This window comes from Nomascus leucogenys, chromosome 14, assembly GCF_006542625.1.
Source record: "Nomascus leucogenys isolate Asia chromosome 14, Asia_NLE_v1, whole genome shotgun sequence".
In the NCBI taxonomy this organism is placed as follows: domain Eukaryota; kingdom Metazoa; phylum Chordata; class Mammalia; order Primates; family Hylobatidae; genus Nomascus; species Nomascus leucogenys.
In genome coordinates, this window is record NC_044394.1 from 31,195,222 (window position 1) to 31,217,341 (window position 22,120).

General features: G+C 39.1%; 1 protein-coding gene across 1 annotated transcript in view; it reads left to right on the forward strand.

Moving 5' to 3' along the window:
* MEIS1 (Meis homeobox 1) overlaps positions 1-22,120 on the forward strand; it is a 138,547-nt gene that overhangs the window by 29,398 nt on the left and 87,029 nt on the right. The window lies entirely within an intron of this gene.

The window sequence follows — 22,120 nt, forward strand, 5'->3', positions numbered from 1 at the left end:
CTGAGGGCAAGATTAGAGAAGTAACTTAGAAGTTTGAATGTGAATAAATAGTATGCCACTCATACCCTGCTATACAAATAAAAAGTATTATTACTGCTTGCCCTCAGAGGCTTTTCAAGAGCTCATGAAGAAACACCCACTAGGATTCCAAGTTAATGATGTCTTAGGATGCTTATAAGGCTGTGAGCCCTTTAGTAGCGCATGCTTGGCTTCCCTCTCCACTGGGTTGAAGTCATTTTTTTCTGGTTTTACTTATCTGAATCTCCTAAGTGCTTGACTTTATTGCAAAGCCAGACTAAATAAAATTTAGGAAGACATGGAAAGATAACAGGTTAATTTGTGTTGTCCTGTGAATGCACATACCTATGTGTATGTGAGTGTCCATGGATTATGCATGTTTGACTATAACTAGTAGGAAATAAAGTTTAAACATCAAGCTAGTCTTCAGCAAAAGGGTGAATTGAGTGTTCAAATGTCTGTACTGCTTTTCATGAGAGCCCGCTGTGTGGATTTTGTGTTCCATTAATGCAATTAAAGTTTAAAAGAGAATTCTTTATCTGAATATAAAAAGGCTGTTTTATTGAAGTTGACTCTGAGCCCACAGTAGGTACATACTTTAAAATCTGGTTTTATGATCATGTTTCACTGGAGTGCTGTTAGACAACAAAGGAATTTTGTTGTCTAACTTAGTTGAGCTCTACCAATTAAAATTGCAAAGTCGACAATGAATTTAGCATGATTAATTTGAAAACAAAAACATGAAAGTTAATTTTTTTGAGGCACATGTATGCTGTTTGTACTGGGAATAACTTCTACAAATACAATTTTAAACATTTGAGACATTTTATTGTTCAAAGAAAAGTTGCTGACTTCATCACAACTATAAGCCTAGTAAAAACAGAGCCCGGAATAGTAAACTGGTTCAGAGCTGAGGCAGAAACAGGTAACCTCTGACCTCTGACTTTTACTGGAAAATGATATGCAGCATAAATCCAGGGGGCCTTTTTTCTTTCAAGTGTGTGTATGTATGTGTTACAGCGTTGCTGTTCAGAGCGCTATAGTTAAGGTGGTGTCAGCACTTTCAATATAAAGCCCTACTTTCATAACTCTACTTACACTATGAGTTTTCAAAAAGGTGTAAATGGAATATAAATTCTTTTTCCTGTAGCCCAAAATGGCTACATGGGGTCGCAGCCTAGTGTTTGGCTTGTTTCTTTTTCTTTTTCATTTCTTGCTTTTCAAAACTTATATCATCTGAGAATAGGTAAAGAGTTCAGCTGCTGCATTGAAGGCTTGCAAACTGCTGAAATGCACTTGAATTTAAAATTGTAATGCATCTGTTTTCTCAAACATAGTAGGATAAGAGGATTTTCAGATAGCAAATGCCCAATACCAGTTCTTCCCCTCTCACATGCTGTAACAAGGAATTAGGAGTGTTGTATGTGGCTTCTTCCTTCAACAAGTGTTCTCCAAAGGCCTATTTAATAATTTGATTGTAACTAGGAACTACATATTATTCACATTACTAACTTTTCACTTATAATGTTTCTTTCTATATTTTTTCTTTTTATGTTTTATATTTGAGTCCAACACCTAGTTGTTTTTAAGGCAGTTTCACATAAATTATCTTATTTGAATCATCTCAGCTGAATCATTTAAAAACAATCCTGGGTAGCAGATTAAGTAGGTCTATCCCCACTTGACAGAGGAGAAAAATAAGGCACAAAGAAGCTGAGTGATTTGTTGAGGTCCCAGTGGAGCGTCAGACCTAAACTTCCAGTTTCCCAATTACTTAAATAAGGTTCTTCTCATCAGACCCTCTTTCCTCATCTCTCTACTAAAAAACTACAGTCAATAACTTCCATTGTCATCAAATAGAAACTTTCTGTGCTGGTTTCCCCTACCCCACCTTTCTCTGCTTGATAACAGAAGCTGTTGGGAGCCCCACCTTCAGTCTTATTTGTCCTTCCTTGTGGGTTTTCTTTGGCAGTGGAATTTATTCCTTCTAAATGCAGAATGATGCCTGAAAGTGTTGCTGCAACAACTTATGCACATTTCCATGCCAACCATCACCCTTCTAAACCTTCTTTTCATCCCTGAGACCTGCAGAGCTTGGTCTTTGTGCAGCCTTCGGATTAACTGTGCACAGTGGCTTTTCCATGTTTTCCCTGTTTGCCTTTTCTGGCAGGCATGGATGTGTAAGCTGTGCCAGCATTTGGCCTGTAGTACATGTCCTAAATAGTTATTTACACAGTTTGAGTCCATTTTAGTCAACTGGGTAAATAACAGCCCTCTTCAAAAGATTTATAAATCCATAAATATGTCTTTATACATACCCAATAGACAGAAATAACTCAATCTGTCAAGAACATATCCAAAGAGGTGTTTCCCCCACAGACAGGAGTAATACATATTTTAAAACTTTCTCTGCCATATTATTTGTACTGCATTTCTTTTTTCCTCATTCCTTTTCCATTTTTTACTACTTCATTATGGCACCTGTGGTTAAAAAAAAAAAAAAAAAGAAAGAAAGAAAGGAAAGAAAAGAAAACAAAAAAGAAATCCCCTAGGCTTTAGTCTTCTGTTAAATAACCTTATCTGCTACACGGTGGAGGCATATAACAGGCTATATATATACATCTCAACTGAGTCCTATTCTTTTGAACTTTCAAAGTAGATAAAATGAAATAAGTTATGCAGGAAATTTTGAATGTTCTATCAGATTTCAAAATACAGTAAGAGTTTCTGGTTAGAGCTTCAGCAATTTGGGGAATTTTGAATGACTGATAATTTGCTGAATTAGTAGCTGTTGTGATCAGTGAAAGAGTTTTAGTACACATTTTTACCTAAACGTTAAAAAAAGAAATACAAAATCCATGGCTGGGAGCAGTGACTCATGCCTGTAATCCCAGCAATTTAGGAGGCCGAGGTGGGGGGGGTCACAAGGTCAGGAGTTAAAGACCAGCCTGGCCCACATGGTGAAATCCCGTCTCTACTAAAAATACAAAAGTTAGCCAGGCATGGTGGCGGGCGCCTGTAATCCCAGCTAATCGGGAGGCTGAGGCGGGAGAATCCCTTGAACCCGGGAGGCGGAGGTTGCAGTGAGCCGAGATCATGCCACAGCCCTCCAGCCTGGGTGACAGAGCAAGACTCTGTCTAGGAAAAGAAAAAAAAAAAGTCCAATCGTGGGCATTCTAAAGAGAATGTACATAAGATAAGTAATTACAAAAATACCAAGTACTATTATTCAGGGATTTAATGTTTATTCATGATTTACACAATATATCTTTCCCTCAATTCAAATTATTTATCATGATGACCCTTTTTATGATATCTACTTCCATTTAATATTAATACTTGTGGCCCCTTGCAAGAGATTGATTCTTTAATAGTAAAGTCCTTTTCAATTGGCATTTAAGAGGGAGGTCCTCACATCTGTGTTTGGTTGGGGATTCTGTTGCTGTTGCTACAACATCGATTTTGTTTACTCCATAACTTCCTCAAAGTACTTCCAAAGATACCAGATTGAATCCTTATTTTATCCCTGGCAATTATTTGCTTTATTTTCCCATTTCACAGGAGAAAGAAGTAATAGCTCAGAAATATTGAAGAGTAACTGTCAAAGTCAGCTTCAGGATCTTGGTCTCTTGGCTTTGTAGCTGCTTTAGGATGGGGTGTCTGTTTCCAGGGCTGCCAAGTTGTGTCTCATAGGTACGGGAGGTACACAATGGCAGAGACGTGTGACTTTCATGTGTATTTTGCATCCTACTGTGCATGGCTGCCCGCCTGACCATAATCAGAGCCTACTCTAGGAACTGTTGTTTTGGAGTGGGAGAACTTCAAGCAAACTGGGTGCCTCTTCCCCTAGATTTTTACTGTTTCCACAGAGGCCTGCCACAGCCACTCTATGCCTCTTAAGCAGCTTCAGCTATGATTGGCCACAGTTTTGAGTCTGGACAGGTCTCTGTTTTTGCTTTAAAGTTAAGAAAGCTAAATAAATGATGGTAAAAAGATAATAAAATAGAACATGAAGGGTTGTCAGTCAGTGTAGGTATTTCCATCCCCTAACTTTTCGAGTGAGGTCACGGAGGCTCAGAGCGATAAGGAGACTTCTCCAAGGCCACACACTGGCTGGTGCTCGAGTTGGGACTTGAACCCATGCAGTCTGACTCTAGAGCCCAAGCTCCTAACTATGACATCCTATTTGATACACTGCTTTACTGGAGAAACAGATCATTTGACAGACATTCTTTCTGTTACCAATTTGACAACTCTTTCCCCAGTTGTCTGTACTGAACCTGGCGCTGTGCTCCCTAATGGTGACCTAGCTATGAATAAGACAGGACCGCCTTAGACTCAGAGTGGTAATATTCTGTTGGGGAGGGAGAACCTAGCTTTGCATGCTAAATAGAATGATGAATGAAGTATTTACAAAGGGAGCATGATGACTGATGTGATTCATTGGTATTATGTATTAAGAGCCTATATCATTTCACTCATTCAAAGACTTAGTGAATTAAGAATAGAAGCATGGGAACAAGTAAAGATATTGCTCTTGCAGAACATTTTCTACTGAAAGCTCATCATATTTTCCTCTTTTGTGAGGATAAAGAAAAAGTATTTCTACTTTTAAGGCTTTTAATGATTGCTGGAATCTCTAAAACCCACTTATGAACTTCTCCTTTAGGGGGCAGGATTCAGAATAACAATAGTGCCACTTAAAAAAAAAAAAAAAAAAAGGCAAAACCAGCATGCCAGGATGTTTCTTTAAAGAAGATTAATGCTAAGCACTGCATTTCTCTATCATAATGTATCAATAGTTGCAGTGCCTCCCACTGCCCCATCCCCCTCCACACCAGCTTTTGTGTGAGTCCAGGCAACCTATAGGCAGAAGGCAATTCCATTTATTATTGAGGGGAATCTCAAGGCAGTTGTTCCAGACCTGTGAAGCCAGCAGGCAGAGCGGCCTGAGAGGGGGTGGGGAGCACCGGGCGAGGGAGGTGAGGAAGGGCCACATTATGTTCCAGATGACTGAGCAACGATTTATATATCCCTCGCCTTTTTTACATGAAGAAGAAAAGTAATAACAGCCCAAACCCAGGCATTTGAAACAGTCAGCTGTCCGATGAATAATGGGATAGGTGGGAAGGAGCGCTCTGATTGGATGTCTTAATGAGCACATTTCGCACAGAGTTTGGGCTGCAGTTCCCCTTGACCTTTGCCCTTTATTGACCAAACTGACACTTCATTTTTCACATACTTCCAATTATGGCTCGGCTTAAGTGTTGCCCTCCCTCCTTTATTTCTTTCCTATGGACAACTTGAGAGTGGTTGAGGCCACAGAAGATATTTTAATTTGAAAAACTACCGTAGCAGCTCAGGTTCAGGATGTAATCTGAAACTGCTGTCACTTTGCAGCTTTTCAGCTGAAAACACAAAGTTAATACTGTTTGTTTCTAGACAATTTTGTTTAAAAAAAAAAACGAAAAAATCTAACATATTTTACAAATGAAATGATAACCTAAGAACCTTGAAAATGAAGGAAAATGGTTACAAACGGTAATTTTTATTTTTTGTTGTTTCATTTGTCTGTTGGTCACAGTGACTTGAATGATCTCTATTTGTTCACACTTGCTTCTTAAGCCTGTACCTCTCCAGGGACTTCTTGTATTTCAATGGCACTGTAATGATTTTGACTAATACACTTTTGAGAGGAGAGAAAAGTAAAACATAATTGTGACCACAGGCCTTAGAGCATCGCAGCCCTGTGTGTTCCTTTGGTTATATTTAATGTTGACCTGCAAATTAAAGTGTGGCCTTTGCTTGCAGTGGCAGGCAGAATAGGAAAATGATTTCCTGGTGGGAAAACTCAGGTGTAAAAAAGAAAGGGGAAGTTATTATGCTCCACAAATGGCCGTTATCAAAAAGTCTATATTATTAACTTATCAAACATGTTGAATGAGATGTAGAGACGGAGAACTGTTTTCCCAACAACACCCTGTAATATACTCACCTTTCCTTGTATTGACTCATCAAATGTGAGTAACAGTGTTCTGTTTTCCACCTGCTTGACTTCTAGCATCATGAAATCAGGTCATCTTAAAGAAAAATAACTTCATCATCTAAAAGTAGTAACTATATTTAGGGGCACGAACTTGGCCATAAGCATTTTCATAGAAAGTGCCTCTTCTCATTATTAGGCAACATCACCAGTAAACTTGAGGTCATTGTTTTTAATCTTAAACAACCAAAAAGTGCATTTGAAATTATTTACAGCCCAGTAGAGATATTCTTTGAACACAGAAGTATTTATCTGAAAAGTGGATGAAGTGTTATCTACTTTATTATGTAGCCCTCTAGCATATCTGTGACATATTTTTACTGTAATATGGTAATAAAAGAATATGTAAAAGACAAAGGTTCTGTCTTTTTCTATAAGGTGACCTCTGTTACCAAGTAACTGCTTTACTTATGAGCTTATTAAAAACTCAAAAAATGAGCTTTTCATACTTCACAGGCATTGATGTGAAAATGAGCCGTCCTGTGAGTAGTTTTCTTGATCATTTTTAGAACAATTGATTAGCCAAAGAGCTCCTGTCATTAGTTGACATTGACTGATAGCAATTTGTCACAAGCTCTGAAGGTCAGCTAGACAGTTGGAGTTTCAGCTTGTCTTTGATTGACCTTTACTGATTCCATCCTCATGTGATTGGGTCTGAATAGTCCTGACCCTCAATTGGAAAAGACAGGGCATTAGTCAACAGAGTCATTTCTTATATTTTCTGTTGATTGCTCGTTTTTATTTATGTGTGAATTCATGGTCTAGATTTCTTATCAAATTTTGAACTCTTGTTTTTGAAATTTAAAAGGTGTGATATTTATTGTGTGACCTGTAAGTCACAATTCTGTTTTCCCTTTGGTTTGCACACTTGATTTGTGATGTCAGTGACATCTGTCTACTGGCCACTGTTACCTGTGCAGATACTGGAGTTTTGTTGCAAGTGATGGATTAAAATTTTGTTGTTGCTGCCGTTTTTTAAGAAATACCAACTCTGGCATGACTTGTAGCACGTCTAAAATTATACACCAATTCTTTTATTTTCCTAGAATTGACTACTTTTGTCTCCCAAGACTCATGCAATATTTTAAAATAAGAAATAAGTAGTAAAGAAATATATGAATAATGATGTTATGTCAATTCATCATTTAGCTCTGCAGCCAGAGGCATGAAAACTTTTTAAAAAGTATCTTCTTTTCAGTTTCACTCAGTTGGCTGTAAATTTGAGAAAGCTCCCTTAGCTAGAAGGGCATTCGCTTTTCAGTGATAGTGGAATATATTTTCTGTTTTCATGGACCTGGAAGTTAATTGTTCATAATATTCAGTTCTTTCTTTTCAAAACTGTAAGTATTTTCCAAAAATACATCACATATAGAGAAATATGTTCCACATCATATTAATACCATGCATTGTATTGTTTTATGTAAATGATGAAAATGGAGATATTAGCTTTAAAGACCCGGGTCTTAATCTGTAATTATTTAATTCAGTTTTTATATAAGGCCTTTTCATTCTCTTATCCTTTCTCACCTTCCCTTCTTCTCTTGAGTCTGCATTGGGTTTTAAACTATAAGCAATAACTTGTTTTTCAGGCCAGATCTCCCAGGCATTCCAGGGCCACCACACACAGCCTGGCACAGCTCAAACATGTGTTTCAGTTTCTACCCAAGGAAATAAATAAGGAGAGAATTCGTTGTTTCAGGTGGTAGATTCTTCACATGGTGTCATTCTTGGCAAGGCAGAAGTGAGGAAGTTAATTTTAGGGAAGCATCCATTTAACATAGCCCAAGGAGATAAAAAGAGTTTAGAATTATAATCTCTCCTGCAGATGAGCCAAAATATTATCATGAGTTGTGTTTAAGTGGGGGATGGGAATGTAAATTTATACATTCTAGTCAAGTCATCAAAAATAGATTCAGCCCTTACTGTGTGCCAGGTACTCTGTGTGAGCTATAAAAATGAGTAGGTCATAGTATTTGCCCTTAGGAATTTCCTGTGTGCTACCAAGAACATCAAGCATATCAAGGTAAAATATTTGCTAAATACTGGATATTCTTAGGGAGCCGTGAGTGTATTTATTTCACAACACGCCAATGACCCAGACATGGTGAACTTTGTGGTCAGGCCTGCTGGATGAAACACAGTGTGGTGGGTATTAGGTTCAAATTGCAGAGGGACAGCGCTACCTTGGTAGGTGTAGACGTTCAGCATCTATGGGGCCCTCTTAGGTGGACTTGGCTCCCGAGCCCACTCTTGGAAACTTGGTCCAGTCCTTCCGCACTGCCATGAGCCAGCCAGTGCCTCTGCTGTCTGAACCATTGGGGTCATCATTGCGTTCACCGCCATTAGTCACCTGGCTGCTGACTCAGATTGATCTTCTTCAAGGGAAACTTGACATTTTGAGGAGGAGAGGACCCCTTTGGCAGGCTGGTGAAGCCAATGGATACCTTATCAGAGTAATATATTTATTAATGTATAAAATAAAACCCATAGGACCACAAGGGCAGTGAATTGTATTAAAATTCAATCTTCTAAATATTTTTTAAAGCCAAGTTGTAATATGGTAATATAAGGCCGGGTACAGTGGCTTATGCCTGTAATCCCAGCACTTTGGGACGCCGAGGTGGGTGGATCACCTGAGGTCAGGAGTTCAAAACCAGCCTGACCAACATTGAGAAACCCCATCTCTACTAAAAATACAAAATTAGCCGGGTGTAGTGGTGCATGCCTGTAATCCCAGCTACTCGGGAGGCTGAGGCAGGAGAATCGCTTGAATCTGGAAGGCAGAGGTTGTGGTGAGCCGAGATCGTGCCATTGTACTCCAGCCTGGGTAACAAGAGTGAGATTCCATGTCAAAAAAAAAAAAAAAAAAGAAAAGAAAAAAATATATAGTAATATAAGTGCTCTGTTAAATAGGCTTAAATAACAAGATCTACTAGTAATTCTGTTGTCTGCTGAATTTTTGAAGTAATGATAAATGTAAATCATGTTTTAAGATATTTGTAACAACTATATTGTGATATGCAAATATGATTGCCATTGGGAGCAAAGTTACAGGTCCTGCTAATAGTTCTGTGGTTTGTTACTTACTTACATACATGCATGAAGGAAATGCTAATTCTAATTGAAGTTATTGATGATAAAAATGTAATTTTTCCCCTTCTCAAGTACATATATCCCCTGAATTCTAACCATGGATCTCCCTTGAGGGGGTGTCTATGTAGCCCAGGTTAACAACTTCTAAACTTAAGTGTCAGAAGTTAAATGGGTTTGGGGATGTATAGCCATCCCTTGGTAACCCCCAGGGATTGGTTCCAGAACCCTCTCCCCTCAACCCCGCAGATACCAAAATCTTCAGATGCTCAATTCCCTGCTATTAAATGGCGTAGTATTTGCATATAACCTATGCACATCCTCCCGTATACTTTAAATAATCTCTAGATTACTTATAATACCTACTACAATGTAAATGCTTTGCAAATAGTTATTATACTGTATTGTTTAGAAAATAATGACAAGAAAAAAAGTCTGTACATGTTCAGTATGTAGGCAATCATCCATTTTTTTTTTCAAATACCTTCCATCCTCAGTTGGTTGAATACATGGATGTAGAACACATGTATATGGAGGTCTTCACCTTAAATCATGCCATTCACCTAATCACTTGTTCTCCCTACTCCTACCCTTGGACACCACCCTCTGCCCTGCAGTGAGCATCTAACAGAAGATGGGTGAAGACCAGCAGCAGCATCTGAGGATCTTTTGAGGGATTATAGGGCTGAGGTGAGACTGAATTCTGAGACAGGACCCTGTAGCAAGGATAACTATGCTACCCTGGGAGGATGTTTTTATGTCCTATGCCCTTCCCAGTAGCAGCCACGATTTTACCCACCCTGGGCTGTGATATTTAGCTCTCCCCCTGAAGTTATTTCTCTTTCTCATGGGTGATAGCACTACTTAAGAATAGTAGTAGAGGCTTTGGCTGTTGGCCTAGCAAAAACTAACCCAAACAGTAAATTTATGCCAAGCATTTTCCTTAGGAAAAAAAATATGTAGGCCTTGTCTACCTGTTGTATTGATTAGTCCCAGAAATGTAGTTGGTAAAGTTGGGTTTTGCTCAAGTGTCTGGCTTTGTGGATTAGCTCAGTCTTGCAGATGGTTTTCCATAATTGCTTAACCTGAAAGCATTCTATTTGATTAGTACAATTAGTTTGGCTTTCTCCCACTTACTAATATCAATTCGTATGCATTCCCTCCTAACATTGCTCACTTTATTTTGTAACAAAGAATGAAGACAGCAGAACTTCCTGTTACTTATTTCCATATTAGAAGAAAGGGAGAATATGACCTTATGCAGCAAAGCTTACATTTTAAAAAAATGTATATTTGTAAGAAAAAGAGAACTAGAGAGTGAATGCAGAAAATATTGAATTTGCCAATGGGCTTGTTGCTAGGTTATTAGCATTTACTGTTGTAGTTTGACTCTTTCCTTGAGTGCCCCTGCTACTTATGACAGCCAGGACAGGTGGCACCTTGACACCCTTTTATACTTTAATACCTTGGGAGAAAAGGATATATTGATTTTAAAATGCATATATATACACATATACATACAAATATATGAATATAAATATCATTTATAAATATAAAATATAAAAATGCACACCTATATAAATAAATATGTATATTTATAAAAAATATTAATAAATGTGTTATTTATAAAATAAATATATAAATAAATATATATAAATAAAATAAATAACATATTTGTATATTGTATATATTTATATATGCATAAATGTAAATATGTATATATATTCTCCCTCTCATTCTCAGAAAGGATTTAAGGAAATTAACAAAAGTTTATAGTATACAATAGGATAAAAAATGTGTAGATGAACAAATTAGAATGAAAGCAAAATAAACAAAAAGCCAAGAAACAAGGGTAGTACCGAGCAATATAAATTATAAGATCATGTACAATTACTAGAAATAGGTATTAATTTGGCCCTGAGCTTCCTAGCAGCTAAAACAAGGACTGAAATATAATAAATTACAAGATTTACAACATCCATGGAAGTTGCTCAGAAGAATCGATTTGACTGGCATTAAGATCTGAAAGAAATTCTCCTCCTGTCCTCACACAGGGAGTCCAGGGAGTTGGCACAGGCTGGCATCCTTGACAGCATCTGTAGGACTCCTCTTATGTTCCCCAGCTCCTAGCACGATGCTGCAGTTATAATAATGGCTGATACATATTTGATTGATCGGACTAGGTATCTGTAATCATATTCATCCTTTTGTTTCTCTAACTCATTGGAATCTGAGTCTTGATTTCTATGGTTGAAATGAATGACAGCCTATTTTGATGTGAGCCAAGGTGCTGAGTATTTGGTGATGCCATGAGGCCTTTCATCACTTGTCTGTCTCCTTCTTCTGACCATTCTCTGGTGGGTTCGCCTCAATCTCCAGTCTTTTCTCCCTCCATCTGAAGTCAGGAACGGGGGTGAGGATGCTGTTGTTGCTCTGGTTATTATCCCCGGGAACAGGGTTAATGGAGCCAGAGAGATTCAGGTAAACAATGGTTAGAATGGAGATGCTGAGAGGCTGAGCTGGGATGCCAGAATGGAAGGTTCAGATGCTGCAGTCCTTAAAAATGAAAGTTCTGAGGGAATATGACTTCAGCCTATACAATTGGAGGGGGCTGAGTGTTATGAATATTTGGCTTACCTCATCCTAGCACCAAAAACATCTCCTCAGGTAAAAGGAATACATTTACTACAAATAAAAGTATTGCTTGATGTACATTTTAAGCATATGAGAGGAATACTCCCAAAGATAGAAGTGAAAAGAGAAATATTCCCATTTATTAATTGAATGAGTATTAATTAAATGTCCACTGCATACCAGTCCTGTGCTAGATGTGGGAATTCAGAGTGAAAGAGGTCATTTCTGGAATCAAGAAACTGACAGTCTGGTGGAGGAACAGACAGTTTAATATATCGTAGGTTAAGTCTCCCTAGTGAGCAGGTTCTGAGTAATTTGGAAGTAGAGGAATGGTACCTAACAAACTGGCACAGGGGCAGCACCTGCCTGGCATCGGACAGGCCTCTCTCTAATCTTTCCAAGGTGGCCATTTTTAATGGATCACAGTACCCTTGTCACTGGGCCTGAAAGGAGTGCAGATGCAGGTCCTTCTCCACACAGTGCTCCAGCAACCACTACCTCGTCTCCCGGAGTTAGCCCTAGAAGCAATTGGTTTTCTATTTCTGATCTCCCACTCAGTCTCCTAAGAGAGTGAGTCTATGATGGAAACTTGGGAGAGATGGAGAAGAGGGGCATGTAAGGAAAAAAAATTAGTTTGTGTAAAGGTAGGAAGGAGAGACAGTATGCCACTTTGGGGACTTTGTGTGTGCCTCAGCGTGAGCAGAGAGTGGGTGTGAGAGAGGAAGAGTCTGAGGTGAGGCCCAAGAGGTAACAGAGGCAAGACCACAAAGGGTCATATTTGTCATCTTAAGGCCATATTTGTCATTCTGGCATTGGTTTAGCAGGCAGTAGGGAGTCATTGGAAATGTGAGGGTTGTGGCGTGGTCGGATGGAAGTGAAGGAGGAATTGGAGCAGGGGGAGGCTGGAGTCAGCATGATAGTTATTCAGAAATGTTGCAGAACTTTACTAAAGCAGAGGGAGGAGGCTAGAGAGAGTAGCTTTGAGGAGGAAGACTGGACTGGACAGAGAGACTGAGTGGACACAGAGGGCAGTGGAGTGCAAAGGCTCTGGGATGATGCCAAGGTTTCGAAAGACTGACTACACAGACTGCAGATCCCATCGGCATGCTCTTTCTTTGTCTTCTGAATGTAGCTTTGCCACTCTAGATGGGAGAAAATGCAGCTGGTCATTGATGGCTGTGGCTTTTCTCCTACACCCTTGCTGGGCAGAGGTGATGCTTTTCCCACCCGTTCCTGAGGATGGCTTGCAAAAATCCTGCTAATTCTCTCTGTTGCACTGCTTTCCCTCAAAGAAGGCTCCGGCTCCGTGGAGACCAGGGGCTGGGTGGAAAGGAAGAGGCCAGCCAAGCTGTCATGGGAATTTGGTGACTCATTTTATCAGTTTACTGCTCTGAAAATGAGGTGACTTCCCCCTTTGCTTGACAACAGATTGATGAACATTTCCTGAGTATTTGCAGAATAGATGTTTTGCTTCATGGGCCTTCATGTTTATGCGCTCCCAGTGGATTCTAATCCTGGCGTGCTTCAGCCTTTCCCACTTCTCAGCTGCTGATTTTTCTTTTTATATAGAGTCTTCAGATTACCTGCCCAAGACTTAATAGAATGCAGGATTAGAAACAGTATACCGTTATGCCTGCTGATACAACTCTGGTTACGTTGACTTTTTGCCAGAATGTTAAAGAATGAAGGATACCTTTTTACACTGAAACAGTATTTATTTGGCTAAAAACACTATCACCTGGTACTTAGTGTGTCTACATTGAAAGCTGTCTTTCAAAGTAGCGTACTTTATTTTGTGTGTCTAGAATTTCTCGTTTTGTTTTTAGTTTTTACTTTCTTCCCCAAGATGTGGGTTTATGTGTCTTTAGAAGAATTAGCTTTACTTTGTTTCCATTTTTCCTGATGCTCTTGATAGTGAAGGAATCAGCTTTGGAAAACATTAATTGCTCCACTAAATAATGGAATGTTAATACAAGTTACGTAGCGAGAAGTGGAAGCGTTGCTTTTAGGCCCCAAGAATAGACCTTAGGCTCATTTTCCATAACTGAAATGTAAGCAATAGCTTTGCATTATGTGGATCAGAGTCATCATCTTAGACACTAGCCATAGTCCGTAGATTTAATTTTCATATTTCAAATGGAGGCCGTAGGTTTAACATGTCGGACTTTGTAGCTGGAACAGATTCTATTTTTAATCCGTAAGTTGCATATGGCATGGAGCCATGTGCTGCCCAGATCCAAATGCATAACTCCTGTTGATATCAGTGAGCTTCATGATGAATTGGAAAGAACTATGTGGTCTTTATTCCAAACATCTATCTGACTTTTTAGGATTAAACGTGCTGAACAAATTCTAGCACTTTTCAAGTTAAAATGGAGTGTTTTTGAATGTAGCAACCATGCTGGCTTAAAGGAATAATGCAACAATTCCAAATAGACACACACACACATAACCGTAGAATTGGTTTTCAGGCAGAGAGAGGCAACTGGGCTCAGGAACCTGGCTGGCATAGTAAAGGACATGGCTGTATCGAGCTACACAAAATTGCCTTTAAATAGAAAAGATAAGAGGAGAAAGCCTTTTCTTTGGATGTTACTCTGCTCATCAGGGTACACATTATTGTTGGTGAGTAATTCTAGCAAGAGCCCTCTTGTACTTCCTCATTCTTATGACCGCAATGGTGGGAATTGTCTGGCAATATTCATTCAGAACTGACAGATGTTTGCATCTATAAATAAATGTACTCAAATCATAATTGTTATAACAAGATTGTTTGATTACCTGGCAGTGGCCTTGTGCTGAGATAGCTTTTGGATCACCTGTTCTTTGGGAACATTTGACAGACCTCATGTTTATTACCCAATTGAATGTCAGTAGCAATTGCAGCTAAAGAAAAAACAAAAATGCAAGTACTTGTTGACCTTGACTTTTTTCCACAAGAGATTGGACTTGATGGCTCTATTGCAGTTGAGCTGATAAGGGTTATAAACAGTAGTTTAAAGAAAATGTTTTATTCCCAGAGGAAAACACCCTATTTGCTGTGGGAAATGGCAATAGACATATATGCCCTTTGCCAGATTTTCTTAGTTTACCTTTATTTGGGCTGTGGGAAAAGGATATGCTGGAAAAGCTTTTTATGGCTTTAATGTACATTTGCATAGATTGTTATAATTTGTGAATGGTGTAGTTAGTAGATTGAATACAATTTAAAAGAAGCCAATGACGTTTCTATAATTTATGATAATATGATTTTTTTTAACTGTCATGTTAATATAAGATTGTGTTTCAGAGATGAAGATCTTATAAAAATGCAATAGACTTATGGTGCCAAAATGCTCTTTTTGATTTTAATTCAAAACATAAAAGTGTCATTGGTTAATATGATCTCACTAGGAGCAAAGAAAGAAAATTGATCCAGTGAATATTTACATGGGACATTCCAGAAATGCACTGGGGGATAAGGCAATCAGCACTTTTCTTTAGGCACAGAGTCTTAAGCTCCAGATTTGAATCAAGAAACCCTGGGCCATGAAGGATTCTCCATTTCTTGGTGAGACAGTAAGGCTCAGTAACCTGCCCTATTTGCTCTTTAAAAATCCCACTGCATTTTCCTTCAGAGGAGAGGTGCTTTGGCTCAATGCCACTGGCTTCAACTTTTGCTCTTAAAATGTTGTTTTGATGCATAGCGTAGTGACGGCTGAATTGATTTCTGTGCATAAACGGTGGCCTAGATTCTTGCCCTGTGGCAATCCATGGAATTAAGAACTCTAGGTTCCTGGAGTGATAAGAGGTAAGCAAATGATTAGATATGCAAGCAGGGAAAAAATCCAAATGCTCATAGAATAGAAATAAGGGTCTATATAATTTGCAAGTTTAATGTAAATGCAAGCCACTAATACAACTAATAATTTAATGCTAATATGTGAGGATAAGTAAATGTTATTCTAATTATTTCCTATTTGGTGTGTTCTCAAAGAGTTTTGAGCAAAAAATGTACTGCATTGAAATTTTTCCCTGGCTACTCAGGATGAAAATGTGGTCTACTAACAGCTGTGGCCATAATGAAACCTCTGTGATACTAGTGACTAAAATTTCTCTTTAGATAGAAGTTTGGGACAATTTGAGATGGCAGAATCTAAGCCAGAGTTTCTTTCAAGGAGATTTAGCACACTGGGATATGATGTGATTTATACAATGAAGATACAGGCTGAGATCTAGCTCAATATGCCCTTTTAAGTAGTCACTAGAATTATTTAATAATGCAGAATATATTTTTGGCTAAAAGATTTGATCTTTTTGTCTGTTTTTCAAAGTACAAATTTGAAGATAGACAAGTTTTGGGTACGTTTTTGTGAGAACAGACCCTTTGAATGAAATTTTAAACCATCAGAAAGTCATAACATATGTAATCAATAGGGAATTTGCTGTCTAAGAAAACGACAGGAAAGAAGAGTTCCACTCTCTCCAGCCTTCTTTGCTAAGTCTCATTTCTTTACTTACGCATTTCTTTGGAGAATAACTGCTTGCTGACTTCTACTTTCCTGTGAAACTTTTGTGAAGAATCGTGGAAATCTTTGCAATGACAGATGCCATTGCAGATTATTATGATGTCCATTACTTGGAGAATGAAATTAGGAAGAGTTTATTTCTGACATGGCACATACCCTTCCCTGCAACAGAAAGACTGTAGCCTAGAATCTCTGTTAAAAAAAAAACACATCCTCAGGATTTCTGGTGATTCTCTGGTTGATGTGTTAGAAATGAGCAGAGAGGCAAGTCTGCTGCCTCAGGCGTCCTGATCCCCTGCAGCAGGAGGGCACCCAGGACATGCAAGCTCAGGTTCCTTTTGGCTGCATAAGCAGAGAAAGTGGAAGGCAGGGTATCCTGCATTCTTCCTACCACTCACTGAAGGATGTGGCAAGGGCATGAATTGTTTGTGGTTGGCTCTCTATTCTGGTGCTAGGAAAGACTTCTGTGTTTATCTGCATCTTTCTGAGCCCCTGTTGCTATGTAGCCAGCTCCCAGGCCACTTTGTGGGAAAGCTTTCTTTATGATGGATGACGTGGCATTTCTTGTCACTTCCTCAAATTCCTTCCTGCTGCCTATCAGCATTGCTCTGGACTTATCTGGGTTGAGCTTCAGCCAGCTAAAGCTAATCCAGGTTCCTATTTCAGAGGAGCAAAATGACGGCAATGACGCTGCCATTCTTTTGGTTTGTGACCTAGGATGCTGGGGAGAAGGAGCAAAAAGAGGAGGGTTGCAAGAGTTGGGGCCCGTTGGCTTGATTTTTCAATCCTGGTACCTTGAGCATCTCTTTATTCTCATGAGTCTTGCCTCTCCATAAGGCTGACAGTATTATTTATTTTCATGTGCAGTTGGATGTAACTTTTCCAACTCTGACCTGAAGTGGCATTTACCTGAGATTGGTTTTATTCCATCCACTGAGGTTGGCACTGACAATTTTGAGCCTCTTAAATGAAGTCTTATGAAATGGAGTTAAGAGGATCAGAGACTTGTGGCTCTTTAGGTCTGATATTCCTTTTTTTTTTTTTTTTTTTGAGACAGAGTCTTGCTCTGTTGCCAGCCCGGAGTGCAGTGGCGCGATCTCAGCTCACTTCAACCTCTGCCTCCCAGGTTCAAGTGATTCTCCTGCCCCAGCCTCCTGATTAGCTGGGACTACAGGCATACACCACCACACCCAGCTAATTTTTATATTTTTAGTAAAGACAGGGTTTCACTATGTCAGCCAGGATGGTCTCAATCTCTTGACCTTGTGATCTGCGCACCTCGGCCTCCCAAAGTGTCGGGATTGCAGGCGTGAGCCACCACGCCCAGTGATTTTCCATTATTTAATAAATATATTTACTGAAAATCTACTATGTGCCAGGTACAATGCTAGGTGGGAAATTTTTCAAACAAAAAACTCATTTTTCATGCTTTCAGATTCTGAAAGGTGCCCACCCTTATTCATTTGTGAGCCTCACACCACCACCCTATGGCGGAGCAGAGATTTGTGTCTCTATTTCATAGGTGAGAATTACCTAAGGCCTGACAGGGTGTGAGTGAGAAAACAACAAGACCTAAGTCAGTCAGGTTTCTCAATTCCAACAATTTTCTTTTTTACCAGGTTAAGAAGTAACCTAGTAACTGATATCTTTTTGGTTCATTTATTTCTGAAATGTGTCTACCAGTTCTCTCTCTCTGTCTCTTGTTATAAAGAGAGAAGACAGAATGACATATGAGGAAGGATCTTTAGAAGAAAGTGATCAGGCACTGCTTAGCATTATATTTCGTTCATTCATTTATTCATTCATGGAGACCCTTCTGTATAGAGGGCACTGTGCTAAGTTCTGGGATGACAGAAATGAGTAAGACCAATCCCTGCCCTCAAGGAATTGATAGTCCAGTGTTTGTTTCTCCCTTTACCCCTGAATTGAGAACTGTCTGGAACACACATATTTCCCAATGTTGCTCTCTTTAGGAGTTACCTACTGTCTCATTCAATATTCCTGATGCCATCTAGTGATATTCAGGCATGAGGGGGTTTCAGTGTAGGATCAGAATGGAAGCAACCCAATATTGGTCTCTACTCATGGAGAACAGGCTTTTAATAAATCAGATTTCTACGTGAGACGGTTTGACTTTTTTGGACAGAGGAACAGCCTAAGCTCACCCATAAAATGGGAGTAGTATTAGTACCTACTTATAGGACTGTTAAGAACATTAAACAAGTTAATATATAGAACTTTGAACCATACCTGGCAATGGTAAGCATTATGTATGTGTTAGCTGCTGTCATTACCACATCATCATTATCAGCTGATTAATTTTTCTCTGTGGAAAAATAGACTGCTTAGGACTGGTGTCCATTTCTAAGGGGAGTTACACTTATTTTTTTTTTTGTCTTTTTTTTTTTTCCTTTTTGTGGAGAATGGGGTCTTGCTATATTGCCCAGGCAGGTCTCGAACTCCTGGGCTCAAGCTATCCTCCCGCCTCTTGCCTCCCTGAGAGCTAGGATTACAGGCATGAGCCACCGCGCCTGGCCGGACTGGTGTCCATTTCTAAATGTGAGTGATGCCTTCCAAGAAATTGAGAATCTAGTATTATTCCCAAATATGTATTTATTTTACAATGAAGACTGTTTGGCTGCCCTTTTGTGTCAGGACAGAGGGCATTGTAAACTTGGTGGGCCACCAAGATTTTCACCCTCACAGGACTCCCTTCCACTGTCCATCACTCTGAAATGTTCCATAGATCTGCCACTTTTACCTGAGGAGGCAGTGATGAGGAAGTGAATGGTTGAGAAGGGACGCAGACTGATAAAATTCTTACCACAAGGCCTTTGGTCTACTGGATTCCTTTTATACAACTGCTCATGTTCCTTCTGTACCACACATTAAAGTGTCTGTGAGAAAATGAAATTTGTGGTGTCAGTCAAGATTACATGTTGAATGGCATACCACTTCTTGATGGTCAGATTGGGTTAAGGTTGAGTGTCCTTGGGGGTCCTAGGTGAAATTTCCTCACAGGAGCCAAGTTAGGGTGGGGAATATATTTAGCCACCAACAAAGTTTCTTCTTGTGTCTCTGGTCTCATCTGGTCACAATAACCTTTGGTTTTTGATGAAGCTATTGGGTAGTCTGGCCTTTGAATTTCAGGACATCAGTGTTACTGGTAAATCTTAAGATATGGAAAGATAATCCTTAGTATTACAGATAAACTTTACCAAATATTCTAGATATCTTGAGAACTAGGTTTGTGACAATTGCAGTTGGTAAAATAAGGTTCAAAATACCTCTTACCTATTAATTGCGACTAAAAAAGTTTGATTCTGGTAAGTTATGGGGAAGCAAAACTAGATTTATAGGGAGGGTTTTATTTGTTTATAAGAAATCAACTTTACCACTTTTTTCATCTACAAAATGACTCGAAGGTGCTGACTACCCACTCACCCTCTCCGCCTCATCTGGTTATGTCTTTTTCTCTTTTTTATGTGTACAGTGTTGTTGCATTGTTATGGTGAGAGCACAGAGAGCCCATTTCCTATTTTGACTATCTTCCTTTATTTTTCTATTCATTCTCTCATGACATAGCAATGTGCTTAAATTTTTTATATTAGCTGCAAGCCCATTTATCCCTTCTCAAGGGATTATAGGTGGTCTTCTAACAATCAAACATGATCTCATTCCTTTTTTACAAAAGGAATTTTTTTTCTTTCTTTTTTTTGGCGGGGGGGATGGAGTTTCACTTTTGTGGCCCAGGCTGGAGTGCAATGGCACGATTTTGGCTCACTGCAACCTCTGCCTCCTGGGTTCAAGCAATTCTCCTGCCTCAGCCTCCCAAATAGCTGGGATGACAGGAATGCACCACCACACCTGGTTAATATTTTTATTTTTGGTAGAGACAAGGTTTTGCCATGTTGGTCAGGCTGGTCTCGAACTCCTGACCTCAGGTGATCCACCAGCCTCAGCCTCCCAAAGTGCTGGGATTACAGGCATGAGCCGCTGTGCCTGGCCAAAAAGGGAATTTCTTATACTTGTGGTGATGACTCTGTTCTGTTGGGGCACCATACAGTGAAAATGTCCAAAGATCCTCATACTACAGCCTAGGATGTTACATAGAAAATTTAAAATACAGGACAAGATTTTTTTTTTTTTTTGGGGAAGTTTTATGTAACTTACTCTATACAGGTGTCAGAAGATTTTTGTTTGTTTAACCATTTTTTCTTTATTGTTGGCTTTTATATACATATGCACATATGATTTTTTATTAATATACTTTAAGTTCTGGGATACATGTGCAGAACCTGCGGGTTTGTTACATAGGTATACATGTCCCTTGGTGGTTTGCTGCACCCATCAACCCATCATCTACATTAGGTATTTCTCCTAATGCTATCCCTCCCCTTGCACCCCACCCCCTGACACACCCCACTGTGTGATATTTCCCTCCCTGTGCCCATATGTTCTCATTGTTCAACTCCCACTTATGAGTGAGAACATGCGGTGTTTAGTTTTTCTGTTCCTGTGTTAGTTTGCGGAGAATGATGGTTTCCAGCTTCATCCATGTCCCTGCAAAGGACATGAACTCATCCTTTTTTATGGATGCATCGTATTCCATGGTGTGTATGTGCCACATTTTCTTTATCCAGTCTAACATTGATGGGCATTTGGGTTGGTTCCAAGTCTTTGCTATTGTGAATAGTGCTGCAGTAAACATACGTGTGCATATATCTTTATAGTGGAATGATTTATAATCCTTTGGGAATATACCCAGTAATGGGATTGCTGGGTCAAATGGTATTTCTAGTTCTAGATCCTTGAGGAATCACCACACTGTCTTCCACAATGGTTGAACTAGTTTACAGTCCCACCAACAGTGTAAAAGCATTCCTATTTCTCCACATCCTCTCCAGTATCTATTGTTTCCTGACTTTTTAATGATCGCCATTCTAACTGGTGTGAGATGGTATCTCATTGTGGTTTTGATTTGCATTTCTCTAATGACCAGTGATGATGAGCTTTTTTCATATGTTTGTTGGCCACATAAATGTCCTCTTTTGAAAAGTGTCTGTTCATATCCTTCACCCACTTTTTCATGGGGTTGTGTTTTTTTTCTTGTAAATTTGTTTAAGTTCCTTCTAGATTCTGGATATTAGCCCCTTGTCAGATGGATAGATTGCAAAAATCTTCTCCCATTCTGTAGGTTGTCTTTTCACTCTGAGGATAGTTTCTTTTGCTGTACAGAAGCTCTTCAGTTTAATTAGATCCCATTTGTCTATTTTAGCTTTTGTTGCCATTGCTTTTGGTGTTTTAGTCAGAAACTCTTTGCCCGTGACAATGTCCTGAATGTTATTGCCTAGGTTTTCTTCTAGGGTTTTTATGGTTTTAGGTCCTATGTTTAAATCTTTAATCCGTCTGGAGTAAGTTTTTGTATAAGGTGTAAGGAAGGGATCCAATTTCAGTTTTCTGCATATTGGTAGCCAGTTTTCCCAACACCATTTATTAAATAGGGACTCCTTTCCCCACTGCTTGTTTTTGTCAGGTTTGTCAAAGATCAGATGGTTGTAGAGGTGCGGTGTTATTTCCGAGGCCTCTGTTCTGTTCCATTTGTCTATATATCTGCTTTGGTACCAGTACCATGCTGTTTTGGTTACTGTAGCCTTGTAGTATAGTTTGAAGTCAGGTAGCATGATGCCTCCAGCTTTTTTCTTTTTGCCTAGGATTGTCTTGGCTATACGGGCTCTTTTTTGGTTCCATATGAAATTTAAAGTAGTTTTTTTCTAATTCTGTGAAGAAAGTCAAAGGTAGCTTGATGGGAATAGCATTGAATCTA